Below are 17493 nucleotides of genomic sequence, written 5' to 3' on the forward strand. Positions count from 1 at the left end.
ATTACTGGCAAAATGGACAGGAAACTGTTGCTTGCCTCAAAAACAGTCTGATATGACTCAGGGTCTATTTTGGCTCATCAGTTTTCTCTCTTGGAAAAGAGATTTTGGATAAATTAATTGAAGGAAGAGAAAAAACAAAATATGAATGAGCTTCAGCTACTCAAGGGAATATCTTGACTGCTGTCTTATGTTCTCAAGCCTCTTCATTGTATGATTAATAAGAGACCACAATTGTGAGGAATATAATACATAATGCATTTCAGAGAATAGCAGGCAAACTAGACACCCTCACCAGAGAGGGTAATACTACTGGATAGATGATGGTTTCTAATAGAGCTGCTTTAAAGATAACCCTGACACCTCAAAGGTAACATTCGCTGTCTTATGATACAAAATGTTTTATGTACCTCATTACAGACACTTCTGTTATCTATAATATTACTAAAAAATATCCAAGAAATGACAAAGAAATCATGACATTAGAAAAATTGTTACATATCATGTCATCAGATTTTGCAGCTCTTTGTTTGGATATGGGATCCCTTCTCTTGGTTTAATTTGTGCATTCTTGACTCCTAAATCAGAAGTGGATGGCAAATTCTTCTCATTATCTTTCTCCTAATATTTATGTGTATTCCAGTGTTCAAACATGTGAGATCAAGAGACTTAAACTATTGTACAGCCAATATCTCTTCAAATGATACATTGAGTGGTCATCCAACAAAACAGAACAGAAAACCTAATGCTTATGGAGCTAAGAATTACCCTCCAAACCTTTATGAACCAACCACATCCCCATGTCATAGTGATCTAGTCTGTAGTTCAGCCTAAAAATATTACCACACAACTTACTTAATGGGGCTTGGAATTGATAGCATCTTTGTCAACAAGATAAAGGAGTTTTCCAGGAAATTCTTGACAAGGAAGATAAGACTGTAAACCAACAAACAACATCACTATGTGCTTCAGGAATTTAACACAAACTCATTTTATTAGGCAAATAAAATTTTCAGCTGGGCAAATGCCTTGACATTTTTTCAAAGTAAAGTTACTAGTCGTATAGTGCATTTATTAATCAACAATTTACTCATTAAGATCAATTTTAAATGTCCTCACCTGGCTGTATTCACCAGTACTAAATATTTTCACGAACTTTTCCCAGTTACAATCAGATCCGCTTCTTAAACGGTGTCCTTAAATCACTTGAGATTGGACTGCAAAACCCTATAATATCCACCCCTGACCTCCACTTCTGAGACTATAACTGCCTCAAGGGGGAAGCCTCTTTTACTACAATAGGTCTAATCAACTTGACCTTGCTTGACCAACACATTTCTATGGTGGTCTTTTGAGAAGCCAAGAGCTAATCTAGTATGTATTGGAAGGACAAATTAATGTAGGCTGAAGAGATTAGGGTAGAAATCTCAGTTGCCTACTTGGGTGATCAGATGGTTAAATATGCACAAATACCATGGAAATAATCACTATTGTGCAAAATTTTTACTTTTTATAGATGTACAGGAAATATTTTATGAAAAATTGAATTATTATATTATAATATACTTTGATTCAGTAAAATTATTAATTGCAAAAATGAGCATTAAAAATTACTTTCCAAACCTCTTATAATTAGTGCTGTTGATATTCCTGAGAAGCCTTCAACAAGTTTTCCCTTTTTCTTTCCTTTAATGAACTATCCAAAGAAATCTAAAAAAGTGCAGAATGAACCACGCACATTATCTACATAATGAATTTGAGTTACTACATTTGAGAGGTATTTTTACACTTTTAGACTACTTTTTATTAGCAGAACTAAAGAATAAAAAAAAATTTGAAAGGCAAGTAAAGTTGGCTATACGGATATTTCAAAAGCTTAAAATGTTATTTGAAATAATTAAAAGTCTTCTAGTTTTTAAAATTTCTATTGTAGCAGATGTATTTGTTGCTAGAACTTCTGAATAACATATTTATACTCCATATCTCAAGTGGTTTTACATATAAATTAAATAACTGAAAAATATTTTCAAGCATTATACATTTAAAAGCAACCCTGACTCAAAAGTGTTGACTCACAAAAAGAAGTAAACATGTAGTGAATAACCTATAGAGAAATACTCTGAATATTAATTATTATGAATTATTATAATTATAAATTTAGTCATAATTACAAATCAATTAAATTATAAATTTAATTATGTTTATAAATCAACATTATAAATTTTGAGAGCATGAATCAAAAAGTGCATATTTTAACATTTTCAGAAGTGTCATTGAAGTAATTCAAATATTTCTGCAAGGAAAATTAATCCTTCTCAATTTATCAAAAGCAGAATAAATATTTCTCTGTATATCTAGTACTTTTGTAGCTGATAATCATTGTTTAGTAAAATAAGCCAGATGAGACAAAGTACAATATAAGGAAGTAGAGATTTCTACTGGTGTGCAAGGAATTTTGCCTGACATGTATGCTTTTATGTTAAATATAGTAATTGAATATCCAAATTATCTGAAATAATTCTGCTGACACTATACTTTGAATTTGACAAATTACTTGATTTCATATAAAATACTATTCATTGTTTCTGCTGATTTCCTATTCTTTTGGTAGAAAATACGATTACCAAATACAAGTTGAAACATCAGCTATATTCTATTACAAAATGGAGACATCTATGTGAAAAAGACTAGATAGGTATAGCCTGACTAATTATAGAAAAAAAAATTGGCCAATTAAGTGTAAATCTGTTTCCCAAGAAAAGTAAATAATAAGTCCCATTAAATTTTCAATTCTGTTAAAAGAGCAATAGAGGTTTTTATCAGCTATACTGCACTCTCTCTCTTGTATTCTTCAAACAGAAATACTATAATAATGCTACAAAACCAAAAAATATAGCCTGTACTCACAACATCAGTTTATTCCAGGAGGTATTTAATAAAAATGCAGTAATACTTACGTGTTTGATTTGCTATTTCCTGTTAATGTGCTTCCCAGCTAACTCTTAGAGATTTTCTGACATATCAAAATTTATATCATGCCAGGGATAGTGCCTCTGTGAAAACAGTAATTAGGCAATATTTAGAGGGGGGAATGTATTAAATTAATCTGGGGTTCTTCCCATAGACAACAGGAATTAAGTATAGAGATCTACCTTTTACTTGGATTCTCAGGACCTAAAATATGTGGCTATTTTCTACAAAAAGTGCCCCTTTGAGGTACTAATTAACTTTGGGTGCTAGAGATCTTAGAACCAATTATTACTGTTTTCAAAAGTATGTGAAGGTTGACCTTAGGTTAAAGATGTTTACAGAAGTAAAAGGCTTCTAATGAGTGATCTTATTGGCTGTTCTCCCCTAGGAGTACAATATAGCACCTTCTCATATTTTTAAACCAATAAAAGCTATTAAAATATGCCACTAGCTTCCATCTCACCATAAACTACCATTTAACAAACTCAGAGCCTGTGAAATGCTTTTTCCTTTGTCTGCAAGACTATTCCACCTGCAAACCTTATCCTTATCCTTTCCACAGTTAAATCCTGCTTATCATTTCTTAAAAGTTACTTTCTCATTGAAGCCTCCTATGTTCCCAAACAATTTTTGTACCCTTGATAAACTCTCTCATTGCCCCTCACAACTTGTAAATGCATGTATATTTATGTAAATATGGCACGTCTCCCCTACTATACTACAATTTTTATGAGGTCATTGCTTTTGTCTTTTGTAGGTAACCATCAATTTCCAAATTTTTAGCACACTGCATCATACAGAATTAATAAGTATTATTTGAAGACTTACCTGGGGAAACCTCAAGCAACCTGAGACCTGTTTTTTCCCCTAAGAATATGGCACACCTGGGAAATTGATTTTCAATTTACCAAGACTGCCTGGTGAATTTATCGAGTGATTATTTAGGAAATTCTGGAACTGTTACTAGTTACTTACCTATAGTGGTCAGGCAGGCATGTATCTCCAAAACACTTGAGAGGCTTCAAATGGATATAAGTGGATTTAAATACATGAAAACATGGTAGAATTATTGCTTCAGTTAGGCTTTACCTGAGCAGGTAGGGTATCTTTGTGGCAGTGTAAGATTAGAAAACTTTCTCCATTGATAAGGAGAGTTTCACCGTGTTCCCACAACTGATGACTCTTCAGTCCATGTTAAAGAAACACACTTTCTTGACTTGATCCTATCACACCAATCAATTAAATTAACGCAACTTTTGTGATATTTTTACCTGTATGTAATTTGAAAAACAAGGTAATATCTAATCAATAAATTTTTTAAAAACATTAATTTTAAGCATTTCTTCCTATGCTTTTTAATGCGTATATTTATTCAGTGGTAACCTCTCTAGATATCTTTTCTGGTTTTAAATAATTAATCTTATTGATTACATACTCATTTTCCTCCTGCCACATCTTGTTCTTAGATTCTTATATTCTCATTGACCTGCTATTAATAAAGAAGTATCTTAACGCTTTTCATTTTGTAAATGTACTCAATTTCTGTCAAGAACTTTGAACCAAAATAACTCTGCACTATGTTCTTGAAATTATACTTTAAGTTTTTAAAAGATGAATGCTTATATTGGCCTTTCATCAAAACCCCATTCATACTCAGGTTGGAAAGATAAGGAAGTATATCCTGTGAATTAACCAACACAGTAATACAAAAGACTCCATAGCACCATGCCCACATGCCCAGAGCTCACAGGGAAAAAACAAACAAACAAAAAAGAAGACTTCAGTAAATCAAATGAAACTGGAAGTTCTATTGCCACATGCCCATTTAAGAGGTAAGAGAAAATTCGAAATGATATTATCATTTAGCTTCCAGAAAGCCTCTTTTCAGTACATAAGTTACTGTCATGCTTTTACTTTGGGAATGGTCTAGAATAGTGCCTTTGAATAGAAATATAATGAGAACTACCTATGTTATTTTAAATTTTCTGTTATCCATATTTATAAAGCAGAGAGAAAGAGGTGGAATTAATTTTAATGATAAATTTTATTTATCCCAATATATTCAAAATATTATCCTTTCCACAATATAAAATTGAGATATTTTACATTCTTTTCCTTATACTAAATTTTGGAAAGCTGTTCCAAAATGTAACAAAATGTAACAAAATGTAACAAAATGTAAAAGATATTTTACATTCTTTTCCTTATACTAAATTTTGGAAAGCATTTGCCAATTCAGATGCCAAGTTATTAGCATAAATATTTGATCTGTTACGTAGGTTTGATAAAATTTATAGTTGTAAAGTAGAAAACTAGATCCACATACCCAAGTTGTTGCAAAGTTGTTGTTAATTTCTGGTAACTAAGTCAATCATTTACCTTTAACTTTCACATCCATATTGAAAAAATGGATTCATCTTTTTTAAAAGAATTGATTGATTTGACTTTGACACACATCAGTTCCAAAACTATGTCTTTCTGACACTAACTCTTGTGTCAATTCAGTATTATTAACCTTGAGTTTAAAGAGGTAATGCATAAATCAAAACTAAATCAATCAATATCAAAATTATTATAATGCTGAAAATTATAATTACATAGTTGTATCAATTATCAATTACAATTAAATATTCTACATGTTAATTTGTGTTTGAAACATAGGTAAATTATTATCAGTTTATGTTATGAAGTTTCATTTTCAACATAAATCCTTATATTGTCAAATCAGCTATTCCTTTCCTTTGCAGCTTCAAAGTTTTCTCATTTGTATGCAGTGTAATATTGGTGAGAAAACAGATCACACTGACATTTTTGCCTTGATTGTTGAATACTTGGCAAGCATTCCTTTTGTTTGAAGAAAATCCTGAATTGGAGTTAACAAGTAAATCTTTATAAAACTCTCCATGATTCAACGAAAGAATGTTGACGAAGAACACAAGATCATTACATTTATTGTCTTTTATTTCTTTCAACAGTTTCATAAACTGGTGATGATTTATAACATTTGCACATACACACAATGATTTTAACAAACTGAATGATTTTAATAACTATCTCCATGACACATTGCAAAGCATCTGCTTCAGAAATCTGAGCATACATATATTCAATATCTATCATACAATGGAACAAAAGTAGAAGGGGAACATTGGCCTCTTGTTTTTAAATTACATAATTTCTAATATTTGGCCTAACCTAGGTAAAATATCATCTATGACAACAGAAGTTAATTTTGTTTTATCAAGCTGAAATCCTTTTGTGACAGAGTAAAAATACCCAAAAATAGCTATGCCATAAATTTGATATTTTAGGATGCAAATTTACATTTCTTCATAAATTTGGAAGTCTTTGAGAAAACTCAAGGTATTAATTGAGCAGTCTCCCTTGGATTGCATAGCTAATATAAAGCTAAAGAAAAGTACTTGCAATTTTTCAAATATTGAACAAATTCATCTTTGAACAGATAACAGGAAGAGTGTAATGGAAGACAGGAAATATCAAAACAGAGACACAGAGATTGACATTTGATATAGAGAAACACATGAATATTGGTATAATTGGAGTCTCAGAAGGAGAGGAGAAAAAAGAAGGCAAGGAAATATTTGATGAGATAATGGCTGAAATACACAAATTCCAGATCCCTGGGCCCAATAGAAGACAAATACAAAGAAATTTTGAGCACCAAAAAAAAAGAGAAACAAAAGCAATAAATCAAAAACACATTTTGAAATCTCCAGTGTAATTATAGAAAGAGAAGCAAAAAAGTAACTAAAAATATAATAGAAAAAAAGGAATTTGAAATTTATTTGATTAATTTAAGAGAAGGTAAGAAAAGAAAGCATGATATAAAACAAGTGAGCCAAACAAAAACAAAAATAAAGAAAACTGGGGAATATAAGTCACAAAACTATATGCTGTTTCAGTAGACATATTTTAAATCTAGGGACACAAAATTTGAAAGTAAAAAGATGAAATATCACCATATAACCATATCTGAAATAAAAAATATGGAAAATATCAAGTATTTGGGAGACTTACAGCAACTGTACTCTCAAACATTGCTGGTGGGATTGTATTTTGATTCAATTAATTTGGAAAACTGTTTGGCTATTAGCGTTAAGTACATGCATACCCTATGACCCAGTAATTCTACTTCTAGTATATTTCCAATAGAAAAATACATAAATATGGTTCACAAAGTGATATGTACTAGAATCTTTATAGCAGCACTAACTATAATAGCAATAAATAATTGAACAAACCAAACAAGAACATCTCCTAAAACATGAGCAAATGAACATTGCAATATTAGAAACTTGCCCCAGGGTCTACAAATAATGAAAAGGATAAAGTATTTATGATATAGTCACACATTGCACTCAACAGTTATGGGAATAAACAATTTATAACTACATTAGGGTGAATATCACAAATATGATGTAGATATAAAGAGGCCAGATAGAAGAAAGGATATACAGTGTATTTATAAAAAGTATAAAAAGAGGTGAAGGTAATTTACCTTGGAAGGTGATTTACTACTGAAGGAGACATGAAGAGGGCTTCTTGGATATGCTAATATTCAGTTTCTTTATATGAGCGCTGACTACAGGGATATATTCAGTTTATAAAAAATCATCCAGGTTTACATACATATATGTCATGTGCTTATTTTTGTATGTGTATTTTATTTCACTAAATGAAACAAAAAATTACTGATGATAAGGACTGTTAAAAAATATATATATATGTCAAAAAAGCAGATATAGATTACAAACTTCCTTAATTCTATAAAGATACCTAAAAAGAGGAAACATGGTAATGGAGAAAGTACAGACATACATTCTTTGAGAACAAGACAAAGATCCTTTTATCACTGTCAATGTTCATTGTTATACTTGAAGTCCTGGCTAATGTAATAAGATAACAAAAAGAAGAAAAACATATGTTTCAAAAGGAAAGAAAGAAAATCATAAATATGTAAACAATATAATCAAATTCATTGAAATCCACCAGCTACACTATTAGAATTATCAAGAAAGTTCAATAAACTTGAAACAACTAGTCAGTATAATAAAAAAAAAAGATATTCACAAAGGAAAAAATACAAACTATTTGCAAAGAATACTGTTAAAATATTTAAATAAAAAATAAGAAAAACTAAACATGCATAGATAACACACTAACGAAATTAAGAATTACATTATAACAATATCTTTACATTATAAAGATATTGTTTCCCAAATTAAACTATAAATTCAATGTAAGCCCAATACAAATGTTGGCAGGAGATTTTGGGGGGGGGTTGGGGGAGGAGAAGTTGAAAAAGTTAATCTATAATTACTTTCAAATAGATTAAATTATTCTGAAAAATTAGTTTATTAAGCATTAAAACGTATTACTGAGATGTTTTATAAAGATCAATGTAGTATTTTGCATTAAGTATACATTAAGTAGACACATAATGAAAAGAGTTATGAGAGATACACAATATATAAATGGAAACAATATGATAAAGGTAGTATCACAAGTTACAGAGGGCATAGGTAGATGGATGTGTAGTTAGTTTTGGGAAAATTGGCTCACTGAATGGAGAAAATTAAAGTGGAATCTTATTTTACACTGCATGAGAAGATGAACTTCATTTGAATTAAAGACCTACATGAGAAAAAAAAAATAATGAAGCTAATAAAACAAGGAAATGTAAGAGAATATCTTTTGTGTCATAAAGGTGTGAAAGTTTAGTTAAATAGGAATAAACAAAACCACAAAATAACAAGCCTAGCAAAATGATGTATTTGACTGCATCAAAAATTACCACCACAAATAAAGTACTTCCTAAAAATAAAGACGACATCATATCCATCTTTAAAAATCTTATTTTGTTTTGTTGAAAGCAGCATAATAAAAACAATATTGGCGTTAGGCAGAATGATCTCAGAGAAAGAAAAAATGGAAAGCCTAATTTCAACTGGAAAATAGGCAGAAGCTTCCAGAACTATGAAATTTGCTGAGCCTTGAATTACAAATAGAATCTCAAAGGGTATAGAAGGTAATCTCAGGCAAAACCATGATGTAGTTAAGAAAGGATTTGGTTCATCCAGGAATTCATTTGGCAGTTTATGGAAGTACCAGAGCTTGTTTCCAGACTTGGAGCAATTTCAGCATCAAAGATCTTGCTTGTATAACTCATGTCACTGAGGCCAGATAATTATCTCCACTAGTTAAAAACTTCAATAACCCTCCTAAGAAGTTTTCAAGATACACCTATTTTTTTTTTCTACAGCATTTATTTCTACCTCTATCATATCACTTCCTTCATCTATCCATTCATTCAAACATGGATTAATTGCCTACCATATCCTGAGGAGAGACAAGGGCAGACAGGGTATAAGGGTGGGAGGTTTACACAGGTGACTATCAACCTGCATAAAAAAATTTTAGATGCTAGAGTATATTAACTGAAGTTGTAGCCTCATTAATATTTAGGAAATTGTATTCCAAGGGGACAATTTGAGCTTGTAAGGCAGCAATGGAAACCTAGGAGAGAGGATGAATGTGGAGATACAGAGGATGTTGAATGAAGACCTGGGGACTGAAGGGTGGAGGGTCCTGGCTTGGGTGACTTGCCCAAGTTTTAAAATAAAGGAGAGAGACTGTAATCCATGAAGACAGCCCCCCTAGATGTTTTATACTACAAAATGCTGGGCTACAAGATTCTGGGTTTACTACAAATTTTTCTGTGTGTTTTATGCCCTGAATTTTCTATATGGCTTCAATCCCCCATACTCTAATGACTGCTAAGTAATCAACATTAATTGTGTCCTTTTCCTAAATTGAGATGTAATGTCTAAAGGGTGAAGAAAGGATGAATGACAAGGAAAGTGATGCCACAAGAGAGAGGAGAGAATTTTAATAATCAGGGAATGGACTCTAGTCCCCAAAGAAAAATAGATAAATAAATAAGGAAAGTAAGAACATGACCCTTGTGTTTGACATTATAGAGTTCACTGATGTCATTGATGTACTAGTATATTATGCTAATGTTTATTTTTAAAAACCCAAAAATTTACTTCCAGAAATACAATATATATAATCATATGTATATATATTTAAGATTTCATTTTAAAAATGGATCATGTCAGTAACTCTAGCTTTAATTCATTCTTTCAAACTCCTGCAGTATAATCAATATTTTGAGCATTCATGAGCAGCTACCCTGAGTGCTCTGTGTTCTCTGGGGATGCAGCTGTAAGCCAAGCATACAAATATCCCTGCCCTCATGGAACTTACTTTACAGTGGGTCACAGACAATATTTCAATAGACAGTCTAAGACATGCCATCTTGGGCATTTGTAGGAATTTTTACTCTATGGAGGATACCAAGAATAGGAACCGCTGGGTCTTATATATAAGGGGCAGGAAGAGGAGGTTTCAAGGTAAGTCTCTATCAGTGGTGCCTATTATAAATTATTTCTATAATCTCCTTCTGTTGGGTTCATGTAATCTTCCAGCCTTTTATTTTTTATCTTATGTTGGTATGAATACTTTTGTCAACAAGTATTCGAATCTCATAATTACTTTTAAATATCAGGTTTATACTCATCTCAGAGAATTATTGAGAGTTACTAACTTCCTAAGGTTCTTGATATTTATTAACTGATTCCCAAAAGACCAATCTTGCACTATAGGAGGATGTCCTTTTTTCCCTTACTTTCTCCTAATACATGAATGAGGAAAAATGTTTTGAAGGTTCTAAGTAGCTGAGTTCTGTTTAAAGTACTGCCCTATCAGAGTAATAAAAATTAAGAAGAAATTGATATAGCTTCTCATATTATGTAAAAGGAGCTTTGTATAAATATATTTATATTTATATAAAACTAAACATGTGCATGATTCTAATTATTTTAGTATCCTCTTGGTCTTAGCTCATGTCATGATGCACAGCAGATGTTTTAAAGAACTGAAAGCAAATTACAAGTGACAACATTTTATATCAGTAGAGATTTATATATATATATATATATATATATATATCTTATTCTTCTACATGGTTTTATGAATCTTAATTATTTGTTGGGCCTCTTGTGAGCATCCCTGACAGCTTGCTATATATTGTACAATAAATAAAATAAATACTGATGTACAGTAATGCATACCAACGTAAAGTGTCATGGATAATACATTATTCAAGATTAGGTACTAACGTTACTTGGTTCAGAGTGTAACTTGGCTCAGACGTGACTGAGGAAAAGCAGCATTTGTTTTAAAATTACTGCCCAAAGTGCATACAATGCTTTTCCAACATAGAGTATTTGGCTAAATAGTTTTTGTGTTTTAATTGCCAATCTAAATAGTAAAGTAGTCAGAAAAATGACCAAAACTACCCAAGAAATTATATCAAAGAATGTATACCAAATACCCAAAGAGAACATCAGCAATGATTCCTAAACATTTATTTAAAGCTTATTTTAATACCATTGACCACAGAAACATAACTGATATAAAGATTTAGTAAATATTAAATATTACAAATATGATTTGAAAAACAAGTCTGATACAAATATTAGGTGTCAAATGTTAATACTACTATTGTGAAACATTTCCCATATTTAAGTGATAGCATTTCATGAAAAAAATCACATTGCACATATGCACTCTAGCTTTATTAAGAATTTGCTATTCTCTTAGCGGTATTAAATGAGTTGAGTACCATGAAGACTTCAAAAGAAAAATAGAACTAGAAATAAATAGACAGAGAGTTAGACTTTTAAGTATAACTTTGATACAATTTAGGATCTCACAGCTTTATTGAGTGATTCATGAATCGGGCAACACCCAAATCAGAAAGTAGAAGAGAGCTCCATTGAGGGGGTGGGAGGGCAAGCTTATACAGGGCAAATGTGAAAGCAAGTGATGAAATGTTCTGATTGCTGACATTAGGTTTCCATTTTGCTTAGTGAGGGGCAGGTGGTTGCTTAGGAATGAGGAAGTTAGCTGGTGTAAGAATGAGAATTACCTGGCAGTAATTGATCAGCTGTACTTAAATTTGGTTTTCTGGGTGAGCTGGGTGTTTACAGGAAATATTTAGTAGCTTAGGTGTCTGGTTTTGCTAATGTGGAGCTTAGCATGGATGCCTCCATGTTGAGCCTACTATATTTTATTTATCATCCTTTTCCCTTCTTAGAAAATAAGATTTAGAGCACACACACACACACACACACACAAAAATGGCTGAAAAAATTCTCTAAACTTTTCCCCTTAAGTTTTGCATTTTCTTTAGGCTTTGCCCACATCACTCCATATTTGCTTCTGTCATGCTTACTTTAAGATACTTGTTCCACCTCTTTTGAACAGCAGCCCCCAAATGGGCACAACTCCTTTTTGCCTATGGGAGACAGTGCTATTTGTTTAAAAGGCCAACCCATTTCCTTCTGTACACAGGAAGATTTTTCCTTGCACACCTGAATCTATAGGACCACAGAAATTGTGCTATCCAATAGAATACATTATCAAATACGACATTGTGGTAATTTCAATACATAAAATTAATGTAAAATCTCACAAGGACTGATAAATAAAGAGTAAAATACACTACTATGGAAAATATGTACTGTATTACTTAGCATAGCTTCAAGAACAAGACAAATACAGATTTCATTATGTTCCAATCACTACATCAATCAGAAATTAAATGGAATATCTTTAATGGTATCAACTGAGAAATTACAAACAGAGCTGCAAAGCAAAAAAAGGATCTTATTTGGGGTCTTAGAATTGAAATTTGGGGAATACAGATTGTGTCCCAGTTGGGGTGGCCAGGTGAGAAAGGTGAAGATAAAGACATTAATTAGGTGTTTTTAGAAATAACTTTTGTTTTCCCAGAAAGGGAGGTGTCTTGTAAGCTTTTCATTTTTGCTTACAACAGTGGTTTCCAGGATGGCATAAGCTCTTTGCTGTATGCATAGCTCTATGACTGAATTTTTAGTCTCTTAGCCTAAATTAGTACATTTATTTCTTTTCATGTTTATCCCTTTTGATCAAGATCTTTCTCCAAAAGCATTATTGATCAACCTTTGGTATTAATCTGTCTGCGTCAGGGAGGCTCATCCCTTGTCATGTCTCACTTAGGGGAGAGGTATTGAGTTTATTTGCATAGTTTGGCTTAGAGGGGGATCATATTTGGATAACAAGAGAGCTGGCAGGAAGGAAGTTACTGAGGCATTCTTATAGGGTTTCATAAGAGAGAGTTTCAAGATTGAATGCTTGGATTGGAGTGATGAGAATTTCCTAAGTGTGAGTTTCAAGGACAAATGCATGAGTTTGGTGTATTAGCCTGACTCAGGGAGGTAACTGTGGTTGTTAATTTGGAGAAGATACAGTGAAACACAGATATTGTAATGATTATAATAAAAAGGATTAGCGATATTTGAAATATGCTGTGAATCCAATTTCCCTATTATCTAAGGTTTAGCCAACTGAATAAGTCCCATCTTTTGGGGTTCCCTATTTCATGCAATATTTGAATGTTCTCTTTGATATTTTTAATGTTTTGTTGAACTTTACCAGATTGGTTTACATAGAAACAATATTGTTCTCCTGTGAGAGCACATGCTTCTTCTTACTGGGCTGTCAGGATATCATGTGCCCTGTGATTTTGTACGACAACCTTTACTAGGCTATCTACTTCAATTTATAAGTCTTCTGTTGCTTTGATGTTATAATTAAAGGTAATGCCAATAAAGTTTTAGATGTTTTTTTCCTAGTTTGGAAATTCCATGAAACCAAATAAAACTTCTTGGAAAACTCCAGCCATCACCAGGTCTTTCAAGTGTATTAAGTTCTGTTTATATGGTATCTCTTTTAAATCTGAAAAGTTCTTCAAGTTGATAAGCAAAAGATCCTAGGTTAGTGATACATTTTGTTTCTAGTTTATCCTTTTTTTCTAGATCAGTGATTAGGGCATTTTTTTTTCCACATAGGAAGAAATAACATGTACCTGCCAGACAAAGTTAAAGTGTTATCCTAATCCAGCAGTTTGGTTCATGCCTTTCTCAACCTCCAGATATGGAAGCACGTGTATTGTTAAAGATAAAGTATAAAATTTTGTAGGGCCTTGTGGAGTATGAACAATGAACACTGTTGTGTATTTGATGTAATAATCCGTGTGAATTATTGCAGTGGTGTGAAGGGTGGTAGGCGGTTATGTCCAAGTGACACCAAGCATTGGTCTAGACAGATAGCATGATTGTCAGAGTTATAGATAAGGATGATACTGGTACTCAAATGTCCTGAATCACTTCTAATCATAGAAGAGTCTGTTTCATCTAAGTCAAAGTAAAAGTTTCAAGGTCATTTCATTAGAGTCATGTTTGATTATTGTGTCATTGTAAGGAGGACACCATATGCCTTTTTCTTGGTCATACCAAAGGGTTTGATTAGAGAGGTTATCTGGGATAGTGCCTAGATAAGGTTCTATGCCATTATCATTGTTTATGCAGATAGAGAAATCCATTATAATTTGGGCAATTGGTGCTATAGGGGCCCCTTTCTCTTCAACAGTTATGTATATCCAATGTGGTGACCATCGACCATAATTATCTGTTTCTAACTTTGTTGTCTCAAACTTGGGCTACATGAGATATGCCTTCTAAATTTACCCAGGTTTAAAGGTATATGGGGGTATCCAATAACTGTGGCCCTTCCATGGAGTCCCAGTTAGTACAGACCCAGCAATTTGACAGATTTCCCAGATCAACTGCTTTTTGTATGGCTGGGGAAAAAGGATGATGGATGGCAAGAGACAAAGAAAAGAGGGTGAGGGTGAGAATGAGGATTTTAAGAGGGATAGGAGTCGTTATGTGAGAGACAGAGATGGGTTGGGACACAAAAGAACAGGTAAGGAAGGGATAAAATGCAACTATAAGGGCTGATAAGAAAATGGTAAAAATTATGCCATATGTTATTGAATCCACTTCAGTCTGAGGAAAATCTGGTCTGGCCCTGGTTCTTGGGGTAGCTCTCTACATCAGACGTAATCTGTTTCTGGTGACTTAGCCTAAGGTCACCAGTATGTCTTAATTATCCAACTCTTGTCCCAGGTCTTGGGTTAGGTCTCTGCCTCTGTTATCATCTGCTTCAGATTGTTGATCATCTTGACCTTTAGGTTCCCAGTAGGAATGGATTTCCAAGCAGGGATGGGAGCTTTCTTTAATCGAAAAATATGAATCCATGAATATCTTCTAATTTAGCTGCACAAGAATTAGTTAAAAGTACCGGGTAAGGTCCTTTCCAGGGAGGCTGGAGTGCATTCTTGTGAAGGTGTCTTTTCCAATATACAAAATCACTAGCCTGAAGGTTGTGGTTTTGAGTAACTTTATCTTCCAGAAGCACACGGTAAAGGAATTGTTCCACCAAGGTTTCATTTTTCTTTAAAGTCCTGATTAGTTCCTGGCAATAGGTTAACATATTTACTTCTATGAGGCAGGCCTCATATGTTCCAGAATTTATGTTCATAGGTCTCCCTGTTATAATTTCAAATGGGATAACTTAACATTTTTCAAAAAGGGAAGACCTTGGAGTCAATAAAATTATAGATAGAAACTTTGGCCATGTGAATTTGACTGTAAATTTTGTTAATTGAATTTTTATGATGCCATTGGTTCTTTCTACTAAGTCTGAAGATTAAGGGCGATAAGCACAATGAAAATGTTAGATAATGGGCCATATTTTACATATGGTTTTCAAAATTTGTCCTGTGGAGTTCCAAGGGTATTCCCCAGGTTGGAATAATTTTCTCTAGTAATATTTTTGCTACAGTTGGTGCAGTGGCTGGTTTATAGGGAAAGGCTTTGACCCAATAGGAAAACATGAAAGTCACTACTAAGACCTATTTATAGCCTTGGTAGGGGATAGTTAGATAAAATCCTTTTGCCAAATTTCAAAAGGTCGACTTGGTATAGGAAAATGTCCTTTTGAACCATGAAGGGGTTTTACTGGATTATGTTTAGAGCAGATTAAGCAGCTGTGATATATTTTTTTTTTCCTTTTTAATTTTTATTGGGATTGTTCAGATATCATACAATTATCCAAAGATCCAAAATGTACAATCACTTGCCCCTGGGTACCTCATACAGCTGTGCATCCATCACCACACTTAATTTTTGTTCAATTTTTAGAAACTTTTCATTTCTCCAGACAAGAAGGAAAGTGAAAAATGAAAAAAGAAAAAAAAAGAAAAGGAAACTTGAATTCTCCCCTATCCCTAACCAACCCCCTCAATTGTTGACTTATAGTGTTGGTATAGTACAGTTGTTACTGTTTATGAAAAAATGTTGAAATACTACTAACTGTAGTATATAGTTCGCAATAGGTATGTATTTCTTCCCTATATGCCCCTCTATTATTAACTTCTAATTGTATTGTCATACATTTGTTCTGGTTCATGGAAGATTTTTCTAGTATTTGTACAGTTGATCATGGACATTGTCCACCATAGGATTCAGTTTTATACATTCCCATTTTTTGACTTCCAGCTTTGCTTCTGGTTACATATATGACTCTGAGCTTCCCCTTTTCACCTAATTCACACACCATTCGGCACTGTTAGTTATTCTCACATCTTGCTACTGACATGTCTGTTCATGTCCAAACATTTAAGTTCATCCTAGTTGGACATTCTGCTCATACTAAGCAACCACTCCCCATTCTTAAGCCTCATCCTATATCTTGGTACCTTATATTTCATGTCTATGAGTTTACATATTATAATTAATTCCTATCAGTGAGACCCTGCAATAATTGTCCTTCTGTGTCTGGCTTATTTCACTCAGTATATTGCCCTTGAGGTTTTGTCATCAACCCATTTTTTTTTTTTTTATATGGTTTTGTTCACTCACCATACATTCCATCCTAAGTAAATAATCGATGGTTCTCTGTGTGGTCATATATTTATGTGTTCACCGCCTTCGCCACTATCTATATAAGGGCATCTACATTTCTTCCACAAGGCAGGAGGGAGAGTCAAAGAAGGTAGAGAGGCAAAAGAAAGAGGAAAAAAAAAAATGACAGCTAGGAAGCAGCAAAAGGAAAAATAACCTAAAATCAAAGTAGAATAAAGAATCAGACAATACCACCAATGACAAGTGTCTAACATGCCTCCCCTATACCCCCTCTTATCTGCATTTACCTTGGTATATCACCTTTGTTACATTAAAGGAAGCATAATACAATGATTCTGTTAGTTACAGTCTCTAGTTTATGTTGATTGCATCCCTCCCCCAATGCCTCCCCATTTTTAACACCTTGCAAGGTTGACATTTGCTTGTTCTCCCTCATAAAACAACATATTTGAACATTTTATGACAATTGTTGAACAGTCTAGATTTCACCAAGTTACACAGTCCCAGTCTTTATCTTTCCTCCTTTCTTCTGGTGTCTCACATGCTCCCAACCTTCCTCTCTCAACGGGATTCCTAGTTATCATTTTTCAGTGTACTTACATTGCTGTGCTACCATCTCCCAAAATTG

The sequence above is a fragment of the Choloepus didactylus genome, chromosome 1 (assembly GCF_015220235.1).
Source record: "Choloepus didactylus isolate mChoDid1 chromosome 1, mChoDid1.pri, whole genome shotgun sequence".
Lineage (NCBI taxonomy): Eukaryota > Metazoa > Chordata > Mammalia > Pilosa > Megalonychidae > Choloepus > Choloepus didactylus.